Raw genomic sequence first — 26,538 nt, 5'->3', positions numbered from 1 at the left:
TCATCCTGTCCCGTCTCCTTATCAGTGTTTTCCACATATTCCTTTCCTCTCCGATTCTGCGTAGAACCTCCTCATTCCTTACCTTATCAGTCCACCTAATTTTCAACATTCGTCTATAGCACCACATCTCAAATGCTTCGATTCCCTTCTGTTCCGGTTTTCCCACAGTCCATGTTTCACTACCATATAATGCTCTACTCCAGACGTACATTCTCAGAAATTTCTTCCTCAAATTAAGGCCGGTATTTGATATTAGTAGACTTCTCTTGGCCAGAAATGCCTTTTTTGCCATAGCGTGTCTGCTTTTGATGTCCTCCTTACTACGTCCGTCATTGGTTATTTTACTGCCTAGGTAGCACAATTCCTTAACTTCGTTGACTTCGTGACCATCAAATCCTGATGTTAAGTTTCTCGCTATTCTCATTTCTGCTACTTCTCATTACCTTCGTCTTTCTCCGATTTACTCTCAAACCATACTGTGGACTCATTAGACTGTTCATTCCATTCAGCTGATCATTTAATTCTTCTTCACTTTCACTCAGGGTAGCAATGTCATCAAGCGAATCGTATCATTGATATCCTTTCACCTTGTATTTTAATTCCACTCCTGAACCTTTCTTTTATTTCCATAATTGATTCCTCGATGTACAGATTGAAGAGTAGGGGCGAAAGGCTACAGCCTTGTCTTACACCCTTCTTAATACGAGCACTTCGTTCTTGATCGTCCACTCTTATTATTCCCTCTTGGTTGTTGTATATATTCTATATGACCCGTCTCTCCCTATAGCTTACCCCTACTTTTTTCACAATCTCGAACAGCTTGCACCATTTCATATTGTCGAACGCTTTTTCCAGGTCGACAAATCCTATGAAAGTGTCTTGATTTTTCTTTAGCCTTGCTTCCAATATTAGCCGTAACGTCAGAATTGCCTCTCTCGTCCCTTTACTTTTCCTAAATCCAAACTGATCGTCACCTAGCGCATTCTCAATTTTCTTTTCCATTCTTCTGTATATTATTCTTGTAAGCAGCTTCGATGCATGAGCTGTTAAGCTGATTGTGCGATAATTCTCGCACTTGTCAGCTCTTGCCGTCTTCGGAATTGTGTGGATGATGCTTTTCCGAAAGTCAGATGGTATATCGCCAGACTCATATATTCTACACACCAACGTGAATAGTCGTTTTGTTGCCACTTCCCCCAATGATTTTAGAAATTCTGATGGAATGTTATCGATCCCTTCTGCCTTATTTGACCGTAAGTCTTCCAAAGCTCTTTTAAATTCCGATTCTAAAACTGGATCCACTATCTCTTCTAAATCGACTCCGGTTTCTTCTTCTATCACATCAGACAAATCTTCACCCTCATAGAGGCTTTCAATGTATTCCTTCCACCTATCTGCTCTCTCCTCTGCATTTAACAGTGGAATACCCGTTGCACTCTTAATGTTACCACCGTTGCTTTTAATGTCACCAAAGGTTGTTTTGACTTTCCTGAATGCTGAGTCTGTCCTTCCGACAATAATATCTTTTTCGATGTCTTCACATTTTTCCTGCCGGCCAGAGTGGCCGTGCGGTTCTAGGCGCTACAGTCTGGAACCGAGCGACCGCTACGGTTGCAGGTTCGAATCCTGCCTCTGACATGGATGTGTGTGATGTCCTTAGGTTAGTTAGGTTTAATTAGTTCTAAGTTCTAGCGACTGATGAACTCAGAAGTTAAGTCGCATAGTGCTCAGAGCCATTTCAACAACATTTTTCCTGCAGCCATTTCGTCTTAGCTTCCCAGCACTTCCTATTTATTTCATTCCTCAGCGACCTGTATTTCTGTACTCCTGATTTTCCCGGAACATGTTTGTACTTCCTCCTTTAATCAATCAACTGAAGTATTTCTTCTGTTACCCATGGTTTCTTCGCAGCTACCTTCTTTGTACCTATGTTATCCTTCCCAACTTCTGTGATGGTCCTTTTTAGAGATGTCCATTGCTCTTCAACTGTACTGCCTACTGCGCTATTCCCTATTGCTGTATCTATAGCGTTAGAGAACTTCAAACGTATCTCGTCATTTTATAGTACTTCCGTATCCCACTTCTTTGCGTATTGATTCTTCCTGACTAATGTCTTGAACATCAGCCTACTGTTCATCACTACTGTATTGTGGTCTGAGTCTATATCTGCTCCTGGGTACGCCTTACAATCCAGTATCTTATTTCGGAATCTCTGTCTGACCATGATGTAATCTAATTGAAATCTTCCCGTATCTCCCGGCCTTTTCCAAGTATACCTCCTCCTCTTGTGATTCTTGAACAGGGTATTCGCTATTACTAGCTGAAACTTGTTACAGTACTCAATTAGTCATTCTCCTCTTTCATTCCTTGTCCCAAGCCCATATTCTCCTGTAACCTTTTCTTCTACTCCTTCCCCCACAACTGCATTCCAGTCGCCCATGACTATTAGATTTTCGTCCCCCTTTACATACTGCATTACCCTTTCAATATCCTCATACACGTTCTCTATCTGTTCATCTTCAGCTTGCGAAGTCGGAATGTATACCTGAACTATCGTTGTCGGTGTTGGTCTGCTGTCGATTCTGATTAGAACAACCCGGTCACTAAACTGTTCACAGTAACACACCCTCTGCCCTACCTTCCTATCCATAACGAATCCTACACCTGTTACACCATTTTCTGCTGCTGTTGATATTACCCGATACTCATCTGACCAGAAATCCTTGTCTTCCTTCCACTTCGCTTCACTGACCCCTACTGTATCTAGATTGAGCCTTTGCATTTCACTTTTCAGATTTTCTAGTTTCCCTACTACGTTCAAGCTTCTGACATTCCACGCCCTGACTCGTAGAACGTTATCCTTTCGTTGATTATTCGATCTTTTTCTCATGGTAACCTCCCCCTTGGCATTCCCCTCCCGGAGATCCGAATGGGAGACTATTCCGGAATCTTTTGCCAATGAAGAGACCATCATGACACTTCTTCAATTACAGGCCACATGTCCTGTGGATACACGTTACTTGTCTTAATGCAGTGGTTTCCATTGCCTTCTGCATCCCCATGTCGATAATCATTGCTGATTATTCCGCCTTTAGGGGCAGTTTCCCACCCCTAGGACAAGGGAGTGCCCTGAACCTCTACCCGCTCCTCCGCCCTCTTTGACAAGGCCGTTGGCAGAATGGGGCTGACTTCTTATGCCGGAAGTCTTCGGCCGCCAATGCCAGTGATCTATGATCGTCTTAAGATAGCGGCTTATGGTGTCGCCTGAAAAGCGGCGTGTCCTCGGCACTAATTCCTTTTCTATAGTAAGTTACACTTCAGGGAATACTGCAACCAGCCACAGATTTGTTCAGAAATGATTTTATTGTAACGTTGCCAGTTTCGGACCTGAGCTCATCGTCAGATGCTAGTGTTAGTTAATTGGAAAGTGGTACATTTGTGTCCTAAAATACACTGAAGCGTCAAAGAAACTGGCATAGGCATGTGTATTCAAATATAGAGATATGTAAACAGACACAATACGGCGCTGCGGCCCGCAACGTCTATACAGCGTATTACAAAAAGGAAACATTCCTCACACACAAATAAAGAAAATATGCTATGTGGACATGCATCTGGAAACGCTTAATTTCCATGTTAGAGCTCATTTTAGTTTCGTCAGTATGTACTGTACTTCCTCGATTCACCGCCATTTGGCCCAATTGAAGGAAGGTAATGTTGACTTCGGTGCTTGTGTTGACATGCGACACATTGCTCTACAGTACTAGCATCAAGCACATCAGTACGTAGCATAAACAGGTTAGTGTTCTTCACGAACGTGGTTTTGCAGTCAGTCCAATGTTTACAAATGCGGAGTTGGCAGATGCCCATTTGATGTATGGATTAGCACGGTTCAATAGCCGTGGCGCAGTACGTTTATATCGAGACAGATTTCCAGAACTAAGGTGTCCCGACAGGAAGACATTGGAACAATTGATCGGCGTCTTAGGGAGCACGGAACATTCCAGCCTATGACTCGCGACTGGGGAAGACCTAGAACGACGACACCTGCAATGAACGAGGCAATTCTTCGTGCAATTCACGATAACGCTAATGCCAGCGTCAGAGAAGTTGCTGCTGTACAAGGTAACGTTGAGCACGTCACTGTATGGAAAGTGCGACGGGAGAACCAGTTGTTTCCATACAATGTACAGCGTGTGCAGGCACTATCAACAGCTGATTGGCCTCCACGGGTACACTTGTGCGAATGGTTCATCCAACAATGTATCAAACCTCATTTCAGTGCAAATGTTCTCTTGCGGATGAGGCTTCATTCCAACGTGATCAAATTGTAACTTTTCAAAATCAACATGTGTGGGCTGACGAGAATCCGCACGCAATTGTGCAATCACGTCATCAACACAAATTTTCTGTGAACGTTTGGGCAGGCATTGTTGGTGATGTCTTGATTGGGACCCATGTTCTTCCACCTACGCTTAATGAAGCACGTTATCATACGGGATACTCTACCTGTGCTGCTAGAACATGTGCCTTTACAAGTACGACACAACATGCGGTTCATGCACGATGGAGCTCCTGCACATTTCAGTCGAAGTGTTCGTACGCTTCTCAACAACAGATTCGGTGACCGATGGATTGGTAGAGGCGGACCAATTCCATGGCCTCCATCCTCTCCTGACCTCAACCCTCTTGACTTTCATTGATGGGGGCATTTGAAAGCTCTTGTCTACGCAACCCTGGTACCAGATGTAGGGACTCTCCGTGCTCGTATTGTGGACGGCTGTGATACAATACGCCATTCTCCAGGGCTGCATCAGCGCATCAGGGGTTCCCTGCGACGGAGGGTGGATGCATGTATCCACGCTAACGGAGGACATTTTGAACATTTCCTGTAACAAAGTGTTTGACGTCACGCTGGTACGTTCTGTTGCTGTGTGTTTCCATTCCATGATTAATGTGATTTGAAGAGAAGTAATAAAATGAGCTCTAACATGGAAAGTAAGCGTTTCCGGACGCACGTCCACATAACATATTTTCTTTCTTTGTGTGTGAGGAATGTTTCCTGAAAGTTTAGCCGTACCTTTTTGTAACACCCTGTATGAGACAACAAGTATCTGATGCAGTTCTTACATCGGTTACTGCTGCTGTGGTAGGTTAACAAGATTTAAGTGAGACTGAACGAGGTGTTATAGTTGGCGCATGGGCGATGTGACACAGCATCACCGAAGTTGCGAAGAATAGCGGATTTTCCCGTGCGACCATTTCACGAGTGTATCTTGAATATCAGGAATCCGTTAAAACAGTGTACTGTGAATATCAGTAATCCGGTAAAGCATTACATCTCCGATATCGCTGCAGCCGGAAACAGATTCTGCAAAAACGGGACGAACGATGACTGAAGAGAATCGTTCAACTTGACAGAGGAGCAACACCAAATTGTGCAGATTTCAGTGTTGACCAATCAAGAAATGTCAGCGTGCGGACTATTTAACGAAGCGTCATCGATCCCGGCTTTCGGATCCAAAGGCCCAGTCTTGGCCTCTCGATGACTGCACGACACAAAGCTTTATGGCTCCTCTGGGACCGTCAACACCGACAATGGACTGATTATGTCTGTAAGCATGTTGTCTGGTCGGACGAGTCGCGTTTCGGATTGTATCGAACGGATTGATGTGTAGGGGTATGGAGATTTTCTCATGAATCCATGGACCTTGCATGTCAGCAGGGGACTGCAAGGGTGTGGGGTATCCATTCATGTCCATTGCACTTTCCGACAGATGTGAGCAATTCCAGTAGGACAATGCGACACCCCACACGTCCAGAATTGCTACAGTGTGGCACCAGGAACACTCTTCTGAGTTTAAACATTTCCGCTGGTCACCACACTTTCTTCACATGAACATTACTGAGCATATCTGGGATGCCTTGCTATGTGCTGTTCAGAAGGGATCTTCACTCCTGGTAGTCTTATGGATATAGGGACAAGCCTGCAGGAGTCATGGTGTCAGCTCCCTCCAGAGCAACTTGAGACACTAGCCGAGTGCATGCCGCGTCGTGTTGCGGCACTTCTGCGTGGTCACGGGGGCAGTTGTACCAGTTTCTTTCGCTCTTCAGTGTATAACAATGTTTTTGAGATTACTTAGTTTACTAAAGGTTTAACAGTTCTACCATAAAAATGTAACAAAGTTTTGCTGATTATGCAAACAATGTTATTTGGAGGAAAGACATCATGAACTCAGAATATTTACGTCTTTAAATGCACATTGTTCGAACAAATACCTCTAACTAGTGGCAAGAGAGAAATAGTGCACCACAAAAATAAGAGTAAACATGGTGAAAAGTGTGAAAGATAAAGTTAGCAATAAGTTACAGATGCAGCAATAAAACGATGTTTTATTTATGAAACAAATATTTATGAGCTTGCTCGGAGGATGGCCACGCAAACAAACTTGTCTGAAAATTGTACTTAACTCACGGAAAACATCTTTTACATGTTATAAGAAAGCGGATTAAACTTTTTGTCCTACCCAAGCTGATCCAAGAACTAAACAAAATACGAGACGGTGGATCCAGTTATTTACATCGCCTGCTGATTTAATGTGCCAAAGAAAATAATTTGTGTACAGATATGACATACTTCGCTGCTACTACAAATTTGCTTCTTCGAAGGGCAGATAGTTCTGAGGCTACACATTTAATTATTAGTGTAATGGCCAATGAAAAATATTTTCTGTTCCAAATAATTAATATTTCTGTCACTTGAAAATTATAGAGTTGTATGAAATTTTGGAGGGACATTTTACTTCTTGATTGTAGTTGTTCTTGTATTGCACACATATTATGTTCTTTAGCATTTGAAATTAGCAGCCAGCGTAAGCAAATGTATCTGCCGACTTGTAATTAGTTTAGGTCATGGATCGGCATGGATCGTAAAAGAGAATCAAACTTCTCTCTTATAATTCGTAAAGGAGAGCTATTCATGAAGTATGTGTAACTTATAGAGCTTATATACAATGTAAAACGGTTTGCAAATAACATAATTACTAGTTTTGCTGTAATTTGTGAAACAAATGTAAAACCACTAATAAAACATGCAATCACGAAAACTTCGTTATATTTTAGTGCCCAAATATAATATATCCAAACAAATGAAGGCTACCGTCTTACAATGGGCCCGAGTACAAAACTACCATAAAATCATTTCTCAGACTCTTATGGCTGGTTGCAGTATTTCCTGGAGTACTGTGATTTACAAAAATAGCTGCAGCATTCTCTAAAAAATGTATTTCACAACTTATAACTATAGAGTTGAACTAAATAAACAGTAAAATCTCTTTTAAGACCAGTTTTTCGTAACCTGCACGCTCTTAACATCATTAACAGCGGTTGTTGCTGCATTAAAATTAGCTGGGTGATCCTACTTCGTCCGAATCGTTTACTGGACGCACTAGAATTTTGGTGCGAAACAATGTTACGAGCTTCACTTCTTATTTCCTACTATCATTCTCATGGATGTTATTTTCCACTCTAAAGTGTAGTGACAGCGCATAACACCAGGTAAGGACCAATACTGATTCACGCTCGGGACATTACACACGTAAAACAGTTCACTAGTTGCTACATACGGTCCCCAAACCTGATGGGACGAATTTTGGAACATAAACTTATTAATTCATCTAAGAACAGTTCCTGAACTCATTGTTCCATGCGTGTAATTCATGTTGCTATTGAACGATGTACGTCTGTTAATTTTGACTGTTGGTGTCTTGGATCAGCACACATCTCGAACACCTGCTGTAGAATAACTGGTCTGTGGATTCCCTTTATTGATGAATTGCAGACTATGACGTGGTGCTAAGGCACTCCTCCATATTCTTCACCTCTCTAATAACTGGGGTAGGCCGAAGTAATGTAATGGCTACTCTTGATCAACATACTTGAACAATATGGTGCAACATTTGCAAGACCCAATAATGCCGAAATAAGTCTTGCATCCACGGTCGTTACCTTCATTTTGTAAAAGTGCAAATGATCACTTGTAGCCGTCAGCCATCCCCACGTTAGCACAAATACCTCACGTCTCGCAGATCGCACAGTAACGTGACTCCTAACAGTTACTGCCAGGATGCACTCTGCCCAGCACAGTCCATCGATGGTGGACCTCATACTGGAAAAAGGAAAACTTTCCCAAAATGGAAAACTCAATGATACATCTGCCACCCTTTCCCTATTGCGTGGTTTCCCTTGTAATTATAAAAGGATTCTCCAGAACGGAACAACCAATCACTTGGCAGTCCTCAGGCCCTGCCACTGTTACAATGCCAAATACTATCGAATACTATGTAGTGCGTAAGATGTATATTCCTCTTAGGATGAGCTCTGACCATTTCCATTTTCTGTTTTCTTATATACGCTAGAACCGTAGTTAAACACCCATTATCAAATAATCTTATCGTTGCCCAGGGTATTAATTACATCTGTCTTTATATGTGAGCATCATTACATATGCATAAATTATTCGAATTATACTTTTATAACCCACCACGAGTCGTGTGAACTAACACTGTTTCCTTATAAATTAATCTACATGTTCGTACTCTGACATTACTTAATCCACACCACACAGGAGCCACGTCGACTTGGATTCGTCACTGCTTTGCTTGCTGTAATTACCACTCATTGTGGTCTTCTTATGCATATTTTCTTGCGTAAGTTCGAGGTCACACCAGTAGATACTCAAATGCACAATTCGAGTGGATATCCAGAGTGAGCATGTAGTCTTTCCTTCATCACAAACGATTTATGGCTACACTTCCACATGTGCTCCGTTTGCTTCCCGTAGGACGTATGGGTGATACTCAGCTTCTCTCCATATCCTTATCAACAACTCTTCCCCTTACTGACAGTCTACAGACTCTCGTATTTGTACTTCAAGAGTTTCCACATTTGGAATTGGCGAACTGAACACTATTTCCTCAATGTGAACACCCCCCCCCCCCCCCCCTCCCCAATAAAAAGTCAAGAGAGCTCTGTCTGGTGAACTTGGTCGTCCTTCTCTACGGATATATCTGTCCAGTAAGGTTTCATCCAAGAACTGGAGAAGAAATAGACCCCAGTGTGGAGTTCACCATCTTGTTCAAACACTACCCATGGTTGAAATTCCTTTAGCTGAGGTACGACGAAATGTTCCAACATTTCCAGACAAATTACTGTCGTTTAGCTGGGCTGATGTAAAAAGATTGTCTTGTAAATTAAGTCACACTTCTTTCTTGCTGACCCGTATCTGCTGTATCACGGTGCGTGGGTTTTAAAATTCCCTTATCTGATTACTGTACCTGTTTACTTTAGTGGAGATATGGAAAGTCGCTTCATCAGAAAGGCATACTTCATTGGCATGGCCATCGTTGGCATCGAATCGTTCTTCAACGTTGATAAGAAACTCAGCACGTTAGGGCCTATCATCCGGTTGAAAAGCCTGCACCACTCACTTTGTATGCACGAAAATACGGTCCTCAGTGTAAAATTTCATCACAGTGCTCTGAGGTACGCCGGTTTCTCTGGAAACGGGGACTGCGGACTGCGTTGAAGTCCCTATTCGTCTACACACGATGTCTGCTGATCTTGGTTTAGCTGTAGTTATTCTTTCGTGTTTCCGCTTTGCAGTCAGATTACTAACAGTCGAAAAAATTAGTTCAAATGGCTCTGAGCACTGTAGGACTTAACTTCTGAGGTCAGAAGTCCCCTAGAACTTAGAACTACTTAAACCTAACTAACCTAAGGACATCACACACATCCATGCCCGAGGCAGGATTCGAACCTGCGACCGTAGCGGTCGCGCGGTTCCAGACTAGGAATTTATCAATCTTTTCACTGTTTCCTGCTGTTGGTGCACGGGCGGTGATTTGTCAAACCTTTCCTCACCTGGTTCACGGCAGTAGTATGTTCAGTCCACGGAGAAAATCCTCAATGTAATGATTAACATAGCATCTGACTGGGCTGCAACTCGTTTTCCACTAACTCATGCGTTCTCGTTAATTATTGTAACGCTACTCGAATTCACAGCACAGTTACCTCTAACCAGTCATGACTAAGCAGTCAATACGGCATTTCCTGCGAGAGAATCTGGTAATCCTTAGAATTCCTTAGTCGGACAGCCGAATGTGGCTTTAAAAGAATTTTGTACTGAACTTGAGTCCACTTTTCAAGCCTTCGTTCTTCCTCTTGTAATTGTTGTAGCAAATAGTTCTCTCAATGTAGTCGTAAATGGGTCTCTTCATTCCAACCGAGTGCACACCATATCCTTAAGACAGAGGATACGTATAAAACAGATCCATTTCCCGTTTGAACAATTTTTGTTCTGAGATGTTGGCCACATAATCCTGCTATTTCTGTTAACATTACTTAGCCTTCAATAAACAAGTGTACTCTTGTTGCACTTCAGATCTCTGCTCGCCATTAAGACGCAACATGATTTACTAAATCGACACATTCATCCTCAAATCTGTAACTTGCGACACTCTTTCGTAAGAAACGACACAAACTTCTTTTCAGATAAAGGGTTTACTGTCCAGAAACAGTTTTGATATTTAGGTAGCTGTCTCGCGCTCATACCAGCCATGTCTAAAGGACATGACTACATGTCAGTCGGTGCCATGTGAGTCATTGACTCATTTTCGTCCATGCTGTTCTCCTTCTACAGTTTTTGTGTGTTTAATCTTACAACTTATTACCTGTCACTTACTACTCGCAGCGACAGCTACGACCGTGCTGGTACACCGATTATTTATAACTATTGCTTGGCCTCTGTGGTCGCTATGGCCTTTAATTTGGTGGCTGAAAAATGAAACACCGAAACAGACCTGTATTTAAATCAGTACTTTATGAATGGTGCTATTTTGTTTTAACTGTCCATGCCATTTACGATCATCTGCTAAAACAGATGACATACTTACCCGAAACACAAAGAATTTGTTTTATGTGATGGGAAGATGGGAAGTGGAGCTTATTTTGGAATTTCGCTGCGATGTGCGTCGCACTTACGCATGCTTTAACGAGGAGTGTGACGCTCGAAAGAAACTTTGTAATAGCTTTTAGAGAAGACTAACTCAGAAATTTTACGATGGCTCAAGGGGATGCTTCAAAGTCACCGAGCCCTATAAGCTCGAACGATACGAGCATCAGGCAATTGAAACTTGACGTCCTCCAGGCGCTACTAACAACTTCCTCTATTTTGCCAACTTCTGCATTAAAAAGACAGGCACCGCATTTCAGCTCTACGGGAATTTTGAGTCATTTATGTGACAGCGATGTGATGCACGCATCAGCTGCAATTTACACGACAGGAAATAAAGTGCTGATTAAACTGGTGATAGGACTCAGGCGACGAGTTGTCTGGCGAAATAATGGTAGTCATATCTCACTTGAAATACTCATTTTCTCTCCCCTTACCTAACCTGAAATATTTGTGACAGGCACAGTGAATAATTCCGAAGAACCGTTCTCCGTAGTCAGGACGCCTTCATTGTTAGATTAAATAATGTTCTCATTCAGTCTCCTCCACAACAACAAGGTAAAGAAACGATTATTTATTGATGTTCTGTAACTTTGTGTTTCTTTTTCTCATTTTAATTCCAGTCACGTTTCTCTTTACAATTGTTTCAATTTATTTTCTCCTGTTGTTAAGCGAAAAGCTGTTATATAAACTGATGTCACCATTTAGCTCTGCATATCAGTAATGTCCTTCATTGCACCGCTGGTTTATGTAAAGGGCATCCGAATATTGGAAGGAGATTTTTATCTCGATTATTGAGAGATCCACGGTAAGGTATATTTCAATATCACAGTATGGCACTAAATATACGTGTAGGCCAACATACGACACACTTTCGTCAAAAATTTTCCTGTTTCGTGTTCACCAATGTTTACCGATAATATCACTTGGAACTGTTATTAAGAGTACGTTCTTGAAAATGTCTATTAAAATTTAAGTATGATGTAGTCACTTCAATCACATGCGGCCGCAGTATTGCATTTTATGCTCTAAGGATAATTTAGGAAGTTAATGACCAATAAGTCGTAGTGTGTTGTTCTAAATTTTCGTTTCGATATCTGTGAAGTAAAAATGTCAAAAAGGGACGCTTACATCACCAGAGAGGTTTCGTGGAGCGTGGAGCCTCCAGTTGACAGTAAAGAAGTGAAGGATGACTTTTTACTACACAGAAATCGAACGAAAATTTAATTTGTATATTTATATATGGTTTTGATTATAATAGATTTAATTGATACTTGTACTGTCAGTCATCTTTCTACTACTAGATAATATTTTACGACAAAGAATTCGGAGAACGTCGCAGAGGTAGTACTATTCTGGGTTACTGTTGCGTACTTTTATCAAATAGATAACATTATCGATATAATTACAGCACGCTGTCAATCCTGATCGTATGTATTAACTAGTAAGTCGAGTCACATCGTTTCGCTGATGCCACTAGTAGAACAAGAACTGAAGTAAGCAAGTTTTTAAAGTAGCAGTAGAAAATGCAACAATCACTAGGGTTGAACTTCGTGGTTCAGTCTTGAAGTCTCACAAATGCAGATAAAGTGTTAAAAAAAGCTATTTCATATTCTGGTAGGCGGTAGTATGGACCAAAAGAAGACAAAAATGTCCAGTAGAAACGTTCTTCGAAAAGCAAAATTTGTAGAGTCGTGACCACTTGTTCAATTCTGCTACTGTGAAAAACATCTACTCCAAGCTCTTTGCTATTACGGACGGCCTGCAGAATGCAGTAAACCCATGAGAACACATTCCTCTGTGATGAGAAACAGCAAAGTTTCTAATGTAATCTGCTTGCTATTACATACGATATGTTCTTGTGTGTCTTGGATAAAGTGGTGTATTCAGTTAATGTCCATTTGTTTCTGTCCGACATCTTATGGAATTACGCACTCTCTGAAAAAACTCTAGGTTGGTTACGGATACGCTGGCAGGCATTGACGACACGCTTCTGTAGTGTTTGTACGTCATTAATAGGGAGTGCATACATAATATATTTCGGTGTCCCAACAATCAAGATCGGGAGAACAAACCGATCAACACACTGGACATCATCGACTAATCCACTGTCCATTAAATGCCTGCCTGAGGTGTTCTTGGGTTTTTCGGAGTCACTGGCTGCTCTTCTATCACACACAAACCACATCTGCCTCACTTGTTGGAATGGTACTTCAAGCGGGACAGGCTACTCGTTCAACAGTTAGTGAAACTACAAGTGGTTATAGTTAAACTGACGGTATTACAAATGCTGTACGCATCGCAGGACGCTGAGACATTGTAGGTATGTTCATTAATCGCTGCACTCGTAATCTGAAAAAAAACCAATTGTGTCATATTCAACAGTTGAAAATATGGCGCTACAAGCTATCAGAATGTACTGTGGGTGTCGGAAAAGTGGAGGAACGGTCACACACTTGATAACGGTGGTTCTGGCACGTTTATTAGGATAAGGTCACGGGTTACAAAATGCGTTCAACATGGTTTACCGACAAAATACGATGTTGCATCCGTAATAATGTATGTTCAACGGTTGCTCTTGACACATCCAGAACGATATGTCGTCATATGCTATCCCTGGTACGAGGAGGAGTTCGGATACATCTCTGATAGAGACTATCTTTCAGTTATCCTCTCAACCAGAAGTCACATGTATGTATGTCGGATGATCTGGAGAGTCACACATTTTGAAATGGTCTAGAAATGATATGGTCATTACTGAAGGTTCCACGAACAGATACTTTCACCTGGCAAGTGACTATTGGTGTCGTCTCATCCTGCAAAAATTGTAGTAGTGTGGACAGTTATTGCTCAAATGGCTCTGAGCACTATGGGGCTTAACATCTGAGGTCTTCAGTCGCCTAGACTTAGAACTACTTGAACCTAACTAAAGTAAGGACATCATACACATCCATGCCAGAGGCAGGATTCGAACCTGCGTCCGAAGCAGCAGCGCGGTTCCGGACTGAAGCGCGTAGAACTGCTCGGCCACAGCAGCCGGGGGACATAGTTATGTTCTTGCAGAGAATCTTGTACGGATACCAGTGTAAAATGTGATCAAAAATCTTATGAACTGTTGGCGAGGAGGAGAGACAATTCCTAGGACGCAGCTCGTCCACTACCTCCGGAATTTAAAGCATGTGCTGCTTGGTAGGCTGTAGCTACACCAGTTTCATCAACAAGTGCCTTAGGAATGGGCCGCCTCCCTCTCTCGGCTACACCACCATATTCACCTGTTTCTTCAAACTTCTTGATCATAGTCTTTAGCTCATTTATTAAAATCTCTGTGCAGCTTTATCTGTCAGCTATATTTCCACAATGCAGCGCTGATGTTGCTGTCGTCCTTCTTCTCCATAGGCATTGCGTTTCACACGAAAAATTCAATTTTTACACCAACAGTCATTTCAAAAAAGAAATCTTCACGCGCCCTGAAGCGACAAACAACATACAGACGTCAGCACAGCCAACATTTAACATTCTGACTGCTTGCAGAGCCATATTTTCACCTAGGGGCAGAGTGCTGAACTATTTTTTTCTAAGATCACTGTGTAAGTGAACCGATTAATGAAAATACCTACGATGTTTCACCGGCCTGCGACTTATACAACTCACATTCAGCAATCGGATCACCGTCAGTTTAATTACAACTACTCGGTACCTTGTGCCCGTCAACCTGTACGGTAGTGTGTCCTGTCAGTTTATTAGCCGAAATCACTGCTTGTACATTAATTGTAGGTAGGCGCTGACGCCTCGCTTACTTAACTAAAATCTGATATCCATTAGTGGATGCCCTTCGGTTACGGATATTGACAATCCCCTCTATCATGAAAGTAGTTTCGTGTGTGAGCGGTATATTTGTTGTCAAAAATGGATCTGCACCACATCTTTACAGCAGTTACATTCTGGCTGCCTCATCTTGTGGCTGAAAGGCTCGGACACGCTGAAAATGATGTGGGTACAGGAACTGTTCCTGCAGGACTGGAGAGGCTGGAGGATGGCTAAGGCCGACAGATGCTGAAGCTACATATACGCCAGTTCCAGGGTATTCGTCCACTCGTTGGAATAGTCACATCTCCGCAATAGGCATAGTAATGGTGCGAGGTGTACTGCTGTTGGTGCCATGGAGCCAGAAACTGCTAGTTATTAGAAAAGATCGTCGAGTAATTGCGCATAAGGTACACTGCGTTCTGGACACTTGAGACTTCTTTTACGTATAGCAGACGGGATCGACGGCTGCTTCCATTTCCACAACGTAAGAGAAGAACATGTCTGACAGTTACCCTGACAAACAACCGAGTCCCATTTTGTTGATAAGTGCAAAGAAAAACTACAAAATTTCACAAACATATCAAATGACAAACTGATCCCATTACGACTTATGTATGCTGTGCACTTATCCAGAGCTGTGATTTCAGATTACAGTAACAACACTAACATATGATTTGTGCCAGCTGTATCCCTGGAAATAACAGAGGAGTGTGTCCTCATTTGCTTACTGGGTTTTGTAGGTCGTTCGCAATAGGAAAGTGCTCGCAGTAGAAGAGATGTGCTTCGTAGTACCGAAGATGAATAAGTGCTTCTAGCCATTAACGCATGAATTTTAGACCTAGCGTTCCACTAGACACAGAAAGCAGTAGATACAAGCGACCCAGGCAGATTCCCACACTGCCGCCTAACGACCAAAACACGACGTGTGGAATATCAGACCACTTGTGTGATTGGCTTGGCAACGGCCTTGTCGCAGTGGGTACCGGTTCCCGGCAGATCACGGGAGTTAAGCGCTGTCGGGCGTGGCCAGCTCTTGGATGGGTGACCATCCGGGCCGCCATGCGCTCTTTCGTTTTTTCGGGGTGCACTCAGCCTCTTTATGCTGATTGAGGAGCTACTCGACCGAAAAGTAGCGAATCCGGTCAAAGAAAACCATCATAAAGACCAGAAGAGCGGTGTGCTAACCACACGCCCCTCCTATCCGTATCCTCAGCTGAGGATGACACGGCGTTCGGATCGTCCGGGTGGGCCACTTGTGGCCTGAAGACGGAGTGTTTTGTGTGACTGGATTGAAGGGTTTGTAGCAAACAGAACACAGTATGTAAAAATTCTTCAGGTGTAAAGCTAACTTGTAGGACCATTACGTTTCACAATATACATAAATCACTAAGTAGGTAACGTCAGAAGTTACAATGGGCGGATGGTGATGTTGTATACAGAGAAGTCGCACTGCTAGAAAACTGTAGTGAAAATTAGGAACATCTTCAGAGGATCAATGCTTGGTGCAGGGAGTGGCAACTAATTCTCAGCATAAAAAAATCTAACATACTGCGAATACATAGACAGAAAGACACTTTATTGCATGATTACAAAATTGCAGGACAATCACTTGAAGCAGGTACTTCCATAAAACATCTACCAGTATGCGTATGGATTGATCTGAATTGGAGCGACCGCGAGAAAGTAATCTCGAGTAACGCAGATACCTCACAGATTCATTGGCAGAATTGTCAGGAAGTGTAATCCATTAACAAAGGAAGTAAGTTACAAAACACCCGTTCGACCAATACTTCAGTATTGCTCCTCAGTATGGGATCCGGACCAGGAAATAGAGAAGATCGAAATAAAAGCAGCAGGTTTCGTTACAGATTCATTCAGTAGGCGCGAAAGTGTGGCGGAGATGTTAGGCATCGCCGTTGGCAGACGCGGAGACATAGGCATTCTGCATCACGTATGACTACCGTTAAAGTTCCGAGAGCGTTCGGTCCTACAAAAGTGACCAGCATTTTGCTCCTTCCCACATATATCTCGCGAAAAGACCACAAATGTAAATTCAGAGAGATTCGATCCCACATGGAGGCTTACCAGCAACCGTTCTTCCACGAACCGTAAGCTACTGGAACAGGAAAAGTGGGAAGTCACATTGGTACACAATGTACACCCCGCCACACACTGTAAGATGTGTTTGCGGTGTCAGTTCTCAAAGGCAACTAACGCTCACGGCCGTTACAGCGTGTATTTAAAGGAAACGTGATTTGCATTCTCTGAGCGGCGCCAGTGCCGTCAGTATTACGCGACTGGTGAGAAATTTGAACAGAAAACATCTTTCAGATGTAGAAACACGTCTACCAACTTTCGTCTATGTCGCACAACCCTTCTTTGAGTTGTCATTTTTTTTTATCTGTGTATATTTTATTGCAAACAGAAACGAAACTCTGCTTCACGAGTTCTAATTTTTGTATCGATGACGACCGAAGCCGTAACATATGGTAATAGAACACATTAAACGATATAGACGGTATCATTCGCAAAAATTAGTACTCACTGCAGCCTTATTGAAACTTCACGACGTCTTGAAAACTCCCACCCATGACAACCACAGAACTTGAACAACGGTTTCACTTCAGACAACACACCTGAATCAGATAACCTCGAAATCAGTATATGGAAAGATAAAACACGGATTCATTCACAAAAATGTATCAGCACACATATACTGCATTCAGACATGTATATGTAACGCATAACACATAGTCACAGTAATTACTGCTAACACCCGAAAACTCAGTTACGGGTGTGCAGGTGTCAATTAATAGTTTCACACAAAATAATTTAGAAAAGCAACTCATTTCATCGCAGACTGTCAATTTTTTGTGAAAAGAGTGATTTACATCTAAGGATAGTAATAGTGAGATCTGCAGTCTTTTAGATTTAGCTTCTGTTAATCTGTAACAGCAATATTAAACAGTAAATTACATAGTATTATCAGCTACTTGGGGAACCTTAAATATCACAAAATTGTTTACGTTTTTAATGAACAGGTGCGAAGTATCACGAGCGAACATATAACTTAAGCTTAATTTCTCTAAAATATTGCACGTAATACTGTAGCTCCAGTTCACAAACGAGGCCGCAGGATGTTGTCTGGAACAGCAGAATACAATAGCGAAGTGTTTCGAATGAAGCTGCGGTCGGATTGTATTCCCGTTATTATGCTGGGGCTGTAGCCCGTCTACACATCATGGAAGTGCTTTTGTATCTCAGTGGATATCTTCGTCAGACAGCCCAGCATTTCCAATACACCCATCACAATGTTCGTCCTCGCAAAACATGCGCACCTCTTCTGTTCAGATGAAACAGTGAAACAGGTAATCCCTACATCTCACCCCGTACTTCACTTTTAAGAATTTTACTTAGTTAACCAGCTAACGGTATCAAAGGCCTGTCCGCAGCTCGTGGTCGTGCAGTAGCTTTCTCGCTTCCCACGTCCGGGTTCCCGGGTTCGATTCCCGGCGGGGTCAGGGATTTTCTCTGCCTCGTGATGACTGGGTGTTGTGTGCTGTCCTTAGGTTAGTTAGGTTTAAGTAGTTCTAGGGGACTGATGACCAGAGCTGTTAAGTCCCATAGTGCTCAGAGCCATCTGAACCATTTTTTTTTTATCAAAGGCCAATAACAGATTTCGCAAGCAACACAGTTACACAGTCAGCAGATACTACTACTGTGTAGTCCGACTCCTTATCTACAGCAGTGTCGGTCTTACTGTATATTGTTAGAAAACGAAAAATTATCATCTTCTTGAGGAACGTTAATATCGCAGTGCCCTTTACGTTAAAATGCATAGTTTTCTACCAAAGTAGGTTCTGCAGTATTCTTTGTTACTGACAAGGGGAGGCCGCCAATTGTGAAATTCAGATTCGATTCATACTGCGCATAATAAAAGCTCATGGCCAGAGGTGTAATGTGGCAACGCACCAAGATGCACTTCTCAGCCGTTGTCGAGAAAATCGACAGTTAGAAGAAACCGTTGCGGTGATATACTCTCTACGATTAATAATGTTCTACAGTGTCGTGGCGCAGCGGTAAGCGCTCGGGTTCGTAATCCGAAGGTCGGCGGATCGAATCTCGACAACGGCTGAGAAATGCATCTTGGTTCTTTGCCACATTACACCTCTGGCCATGAGCTTTTATTATGCGCAGTATGAATCGAATCTAAATTTCACAATTGGCGGCCTCCCCTTGTGAGAGGTAAAAAGTAAACGAAAACTACTATATAAAAACGATGTGTGACGATACGTATATAAAAACTCGTATAAGCATTGTGTTTAGATACGCGAACTAATCCATTGTTTATACCTCTGTTGAGTTAAAACCAAATTCATTAATTGATTTAACATACAGTAGACAATGCGAAAGGAACTAACTATCTGTGGCTTGTTAGATGTTACGGTAGGAGCGTGGGCGAAGGCAAATGATTCAAATGGCTCTGAGCACTATGGGACTCAACATCTGTGGTCATAAGTCCCTTAGAACTTAGAACTACTTAAACCTATCCAACCTAAGGACATCACACACATCCATGCCAGAGGCAGGATTCGAACCTGCGACCGTAGCGGTCACGCGGTTCCAGACTGAAGCGCCTTTAACCGCACGGACACACCGGCCGGCGTGGGCGAAGGGAGGGGGAAGGCGGTGAATTGTGGATGCTGGTAGTTTTACTGGACTTAATTGTAATTCATCACTTATTAATAAATCAAAATCAGAACATTACACTTCTTTGTGACTGATTCACTATAGCTGATAACAACACGGTTCAGTCTCCAGATATATTTCATCACATTTGGCAATAAACAAATAATTATTTCATGTTAAACTGGAAATAATGAGAAATATTTCCCTTAATTTTTCTGCCTGTTATAAAATGAAACTAGACAAGAACGAGTAGGATTAGCGCTGTGAGGATTTTGTACAAACTTAGCCTGTGTGTGTAGATAATGGTATGTACTACAGATAATAATCGCATAATCTCGTGTGGTTCAATGTCCTGCTGGGAGTCTTCCTATTGTACGCCACTTTAGCGACTCGTGTGTGCCTATCCTACCCCACTTATCCAACCGGGGAAAGGGAACCTTCAGTTTAACGTGGAATCTGAACCACGTGTTGTTTCTGCCGGCTTCTCACATCATTTCTGGATGAAGACTAAGTAAAAATGAAAACTGAAAAAGCCGTGGCCTTAGCGAGATCTTACACCGCGACCTTCTGGTTTCCAGGTACGCACTTCATCGGTGGTCCGCCTTTCCTTTTCTCTCATTTGTGTCTCCTTCCCTCCCCTAGTGCGCCTTCCATGTGCCCATCTTTAGTTGCTTTCTCGGCCTGTCTTCTAAGCATTTTACCCTGTCTGTTACAACAAAACAACTTTCCAAGAAAACGGAGGAAATAAACTAAAGAAACTGTTCCATATGATGTGGCAACTTCTTTTTTTTGTCACTTACATATATTAGGTTTCTCCTTTGTCATTCATTTAAATTAAATCAGTTCTTAATTGTGAATTAAGTGATTTTCAAAATTGTCATCTCATTTAACAGAAAAAAGTAATACATGAAAGTCTATGTTGTTGATTCTACGTTATTTCGTACTTAAAATATAAAGTAATATCTTCTTTTTACGGCTCTCTTCCTTCAAATAATAAAAACTATGCTCCTTTATGAAGTCAAAGAATTCTGGTATTTGGTCGAAATCCAGTCCCTTGTCACCTACAGACGCTCAGGTTATTTAGTCCGCTCAAATTTGCAGATATACCAAGCAAAAGGTGGGGTAGAAGAGTTGATTTTTCAACTCGTTCATATGGTTGGAAAGATCAGAAAACCGAGTTTTGCCAACAAAATTTCTCTTGGAAACACTTTCTGCAGTGAAAAAACTTCGAAAATTTCGGCCTTTTTCAGTTTTTTCAAAATATCTCTGTTTCATTTGCTCCTATCGCTTTAACGTCTATTTTCTTTTTTGAAGAGCACAACATTCTCTACAAATTTGATTCTTGCCATTTTTTTCCACTCCCAATATCTAAGGCGCTACAGCGCCAAAAAAAAAAAAAAAAAAAAAAAAAATACCAATTTTTCAAATTTTGAGCATAGTGGCAAGATACCTTATTTTTTGACATTATTTTTTCTGTTTCTGTTTGTGTAGTATAAATACATTCTACATCACGTTATATGTTGGAATTTACCACCTCACTTTCAGGTATTCAATTTCTCCGTATACAACATGAGGATTGCTGGGCACCCAACTATTGTCATTCTTACATCACTACCTTAAGTTCACTATGGGGCACCTCTGCCCTGGTATTTTGTAAAACTATAAATATAAAAATACATCATTAAGACACACACACACACACAAACAAACACACACACACACACACACACACACACACACACACACACACACACATACACACGCGCACAAAATAATTTGTCTCAGGAATCTGAACTATTATTAGCTGCAATAGGCAACCTAATTAGGTAGGTAATTATTCTTTTGTATAAAAGCCACGCAGTTGACATTAAAAATAAGTAGCTTTATTACAATTAAAATGCATTGTCAGTTACTAAAAAATGTTTACAGTTGTGGGTGTGCAATACTTGCAATATCGCACTTTAGCGCACTTGAGACAGATATGAGCATCACTTCCAACGTTTTGATGGGCCAGGTTCCTCAGTGTCACCAAAAATACCTTGAGTTACGGATTCAGGGTATGTACATAGAGTTGATCCCAGATTGACCTCTACTTTAAACAGCGAGTGAGCCTCAGCAAGTTCGTTGATTTCGTCAGTGGTTTCCTCAACATCCTCCATAACATCTTCTTCACTGTCTTCATATAAAAATTTTGGCACGTTTTCACAGTTGACCCCAATACATTTCTTGCAAATCGAAGAACATTTCAAACCCGCTTTTCTGCAGGAGCACGCTCCGCCACAGTTCAGCTTGCATGAGCATGAAACAATGTGAAGAAGTGCTTCAGGTGCTGGATCTTGGCTCATTATAACGGGTATTGGACCGTGGTCACTGTGATTCCAGCCCCATTTCTCAGGAGGTTTCCAGTTTCCCATCCAACTTTGGACTTGTTGGTAAGTCCGCAACGAATGATGTTGTGCAGCATCTTGTGTAGGTGGCAACCGTGCAAGATTCGGTTCGCTTTTTGTGGCAGACTTGGCGAATAGATGGTACCGCAAATGGTCTAGTGTGCTGGAACTGCTGACACCTCCACTATACAATGAGATAGTAACCTGTTCTCCTGCTGTTATTATTTCTACACGGTTAGCACATGGTTTATTGAACGTGCAAAGGGCTGAGGTTTGGTGTTCATTTTTTGCAACAATATTGCAGCACTTAATTTTTCCTTGACCAAAAAAAGCGGATGTTGTATCACATCCGCTAAAGGCGTAAGTGAACAGAATATATTCACTGTCAAACTTGTAAGCTGCAGTTGAAATTCACTTGTCTTCTGCATTTTTTCTTCCTGGCCTTAAGAAAAATAAGTTTTCAATGCCTTGCCCCAAACCAGTCACGAACACATGCAGGTCAACATCTTCTCCTACAATGGCAACATTTCAAAAATCTTTGGTTCTTGAAATGGCAGATGTTACAATCATAACGTCAGCACCTTCTTGTGCCTGGAGCAATTCAATGCTACACTCCAGAAATTCCTTTTTAAGAAGTGTGATCAAATGCATCTTGTTTCGTTCGTTGTACAAAAACTTGTCCTGAGGGACTTGGTTCACAATCTCTGATTCAACCACAACGCCAACCGAAGAATGGTTTTTGGACCTACTAATCCTTTCAGCACTCTTTGTGCTACATTTGTCTCCCTCACATGGATACCCATCAAATACAATAGGAAATAGAGATCCAAAATGACGCTGCAGGTAAGAAACATAGCTTTGGGCTATTGACTTGAAGGAAACATTTCGAGTCCAAGTCACTTTGTGGATAAGGTACCCTCCATCAATGACAAAAATTTACTCGGTCCACCTGACTTCACATCTTCCACTGGAACGAAGGCCAAAGAAAGAATACGCTTTTGTCCGCTAAAGAACATTTCCTACCTACTTTTTCTTATAACTGATCATTAACGTCAATCAACTGTAGAAAATTTACGGCACCTGCTTGCAATCTTATTACATATTGTAACACAGATAAACTTCACGCAATCCGGCGTGCGCATTCGGGAGGACGACGGTTCAATCCCGCGTCCGGCCATCCTGATTTAGGTTTTCCGTGATTTCCCTAAATCGCTCCAGGCAAATGCCGGGATGGTTTCTTTCAAAGGGCACGGCCGACTTCCTTCCCAGTCCTTCCCTAATCCGATGAGACCGATGACTTTGCTGTCTGGTCTCCTTCCCCAAAACCAACCAACCACCCAATCCGGCGTGAATGTGTTCTTAGTTACTGAATGTGATGCTGTTTGTCCTGTCCCTGCTGCAGAGTGAGATGGTAAATTCCAATGAATAACATGATGAGTAATATGTTTATACTACACAAATAGAAACTGAAATAACAGTGTTCAAAAATTAGGTAATTTGCCACTTTGCTCGAAATTTGAAAAAAACGGTATTTTGTGACGTGCTGTAGCGTCTTAGATACTGGGAGTGGAAAAAAATGGTAAGAATCAAATTTGTGGAGAATTTTGTGCTCTTTAAAAAAGAAAATAGACGTCAAAGCGATAGGAGCAAATGAAACTGAGATATTTTGAAAAAAACTGAAAAAGTCCTAAATTTTCGAAGTTTTTTCACTGCAGAAAGTGTTCCCAAGAGAAATTTTATTGGCAAAACTTCGTTTTCTAACCTTTCCAACAATATGAACGAGTTAAAAAAATAAAATCTACTACCCCACCTTCTGCAAGGTACAGGCTTTTCTTCTGACAGTTTCACTGGACTACTTGTTTATTTTTTTAGAAAACTGGATAAATTAATTAAATAAAGTTTATCTACCTTCGTTGTGGCATATTTTCTTTTTTATTACCTGTATCATACTTCGAGATCATAAGGTGAAACTGAAATGCAAGTAACATAATGAATAAAAGTATTACTCTTACTTACAATGTAAAAGGAGATCAGTCAGGAATCTGTACACTGGTATTAATACCTCAGATGGAAACAGGGCCCGACACGTGTGTAGATACTAGGTGGCTTTAATTAAACTGACGGTGTTCTGAGTACTGCAGTGCGGGCTGTATATAGAGCGGGCTGCATACATCGCAGACTGTTGAAACATCATACTGATGTTCATTTATCGATGCGGTCGCGGATTACGATGAAGAAATAATAGTTCCACTGTCTGGCACCAGGTGAAAATACGGCGTAGTATGCAGCCACAATGTGAAATGTTTCCTGCTTGGACGTCAGTACAGTATGCATGGCCAAGAGAATTTAGACCTCAGTATTTGACGTAAATTTTAACTTGACGTTTCTGTACATTCCTGGGAAAGAAGAGGTCCTTACAGGCGGCCTTAACTTTGACTGCATTGTATTAGAAGCTTAAGTTTCTCACACTACCAAGGGTCTGTTGACTATAGCATGTGACTAAATTTCCACTTGATACCTCTACATGTCCACAAGAAGAAAGGATGTTAACCGTGGGACAGGTAGAGAGACAACAAAGTGATGTTACAAGAGTTTCGTTTTTACCGACTGAAGTACAGAACCGTGAAAACAAAAGTCAGCCCATATATATTATCAAGAGTCAATTGTATACAAAAAGTGCTAGTAATACTGTGAGCTGGTGTGCAGTCTCAAAATGAAGATTGTCACAACCAAAAGTTACGGTACCATTAACTTCGAAATCAGAAGTACTTTCTCCTTAAGAATCACGGAAGACATTTCCAAGCAGTTAGCAATGTCTTTGAAATATATCTTCGAAACAAAACTCTGTAAAATCATACATATCACATACAAACGAATTAGCTTCGCAACCAATCAAGCCTTCATATAACCGTGGCACAACTGGTGCACTATACATTTCCCAGTGAAATGGTGGAAACCTGAGATCAATGGCTTCACGTATTTTGAAAAATCTGTTAGACAATCTTGCCGCTACCAGAGCAGTAAATATTCAAAAATAATCGAATGGTGATAAGATTCTTAATTCAACATGTCAATATAACATCAAAAGACACACAGCTACAGGCATATGTAAACAAAGGACAAGCCAAACATTAAATTAAAATTAAAACGAGCACGGAGTTTGACATTCCAAAACAAGCCGTTCATTTGTACTAGAGACCAAAGTGCTTACATACACCGATTAACGAGGATACAAGTTCACACAAGAGGCAACATTAACTTAATCCAACAATTAACAAAAACCTTAAGAAGCACAATTAAAAAGATAACCCCATACCGAACCGCACTGACAGGCAAAAAATGTCACAAATACGAATGATCAACCACAATATTGGCCCTCTGACGTCACCAAAAAAAAGATCAACGTTAATGGCAAAGAAAGTCACATACTCTGATGAACCACACTCCACATACCTGTAACACTGCTGCACCAAACGACAGTTATAAAGAGGAATGTAGGTTAAATAGCCTCTGCTAGGAAAAAATTGCCTGGTGAACCACATCCCGCAGACACTGACATCACCCCAGCAATTACTGGTGTGGTGGATTATCTGTCTTTCGGCAGGCCGCAGCTGACCACAACGGTAATATGATTCCATTACTTCTACATCCATACTTTCAGAAAGTGAAGGTGCAGCATCTATCTCATACTCCGGACATGGGAGAAATAAGAAAGCAGGTCAATAGCCTGCACCCACTGCCTGCAACTCTGTAGCATCCGTCCGGGCATCGTATTTCGTTCATGGCAGCCAAGTGAATGACAAACAGACAGCTTGCACACGCCGCGTGTAAACTGCACCACATGCATCCGGACTCCGTTCTCTGTGGAAGGCAGCGAGGTGTGGCAGAGAAACAGCCTACCATCGATGCCCGAAGCTCGGCTCTGTCCTCATAGTTCAGCGGTCACAGCAACGTGACTCCATTACACATTCCAGCTGCTAACTATGACACTCCAGCTGAGTGTGCGTTCACTTCCTCGTTCCCAGTCGGACACGTATTTGACAATGGGAGATCACGACGTTGGGATCACGGAATTACTTAAAACTCTGCGTACCCAACTGTGGCAATCACGAGAAAATCACAAGAAAAGTTTTCACGTCTGTCATGTAGCTGATATATCTGTGCGTAGACGCCGCTGTTGTATTACATGGTGGGTGAAGTGGTTAGCGTTCGAGCGGCGTAAGACTATGTGGCGACGGTTCGGCTCCAACTCAAATATTCATTTTTGTAGTACAAGTGTGAATTCTGTGATACTGAAAAAATTTGCCCCAAAACTATTCGTTCTTGCTACATCGGTTAGACTGTCAGTGAGAGTGCACCACGAGTTTCTGCTGCTACTAAGGCGAGTACACCGTTCGTTTATAACATATTTTTACAAGCTTCAAACTTGAACGACTATTTTCAGTTATCTGTGTAGTTAGTAGCTTATTTTTGTTATTTCTTGCGTGTTTGAGTGCTTACTACACACAACCTTTTATTTTAATAACAGTGCAGCGTAGAGTACTGCTGTTCTTGTATCGACCCTCGTATCGTACAGTCTTTTGTTTGTTTTGGTTAGAATAGCTAAGTGTCGGTTAGACCATCAGTGAGAGAACAACGCGAGCT

The 26,538-nt window shown here is 41.8% G+C and overlaps 1 protein-coding gene across 1 annotated transcript in view; it reads left to right on the top strand.

Annotated features, from left to right (window-relative positions):
* LOC126412887 (zwei Ig domain protein zig-8-like) overlaps nt 1-26,538 on the top strand; it is a 1,343,258-nt gene that overhangs the window by 1,224,298 nt on the left and 92,422 nt on the right. The window lies entirely within an intron of this gene.

Source organism: Schistocerca serialis, chromosome 7 (genome assembly GCF_023864345.2).
Source record: "Schistocerca serialis cubense isolate TAMUIC-IGC-003099 chromosome 7, iqSchSeri2.2, whole genome shotgun sequence".
Classification (NCBI taxonomy): Eukaryota; Metazoa; Arthropoda; class Insecta; order Orthoptera; family Acrididae; genus Schistocerca; species Schistocerca serialis.
This window is presented reverse-complemented; position numbering and strand designations above follow the sequence as displayed.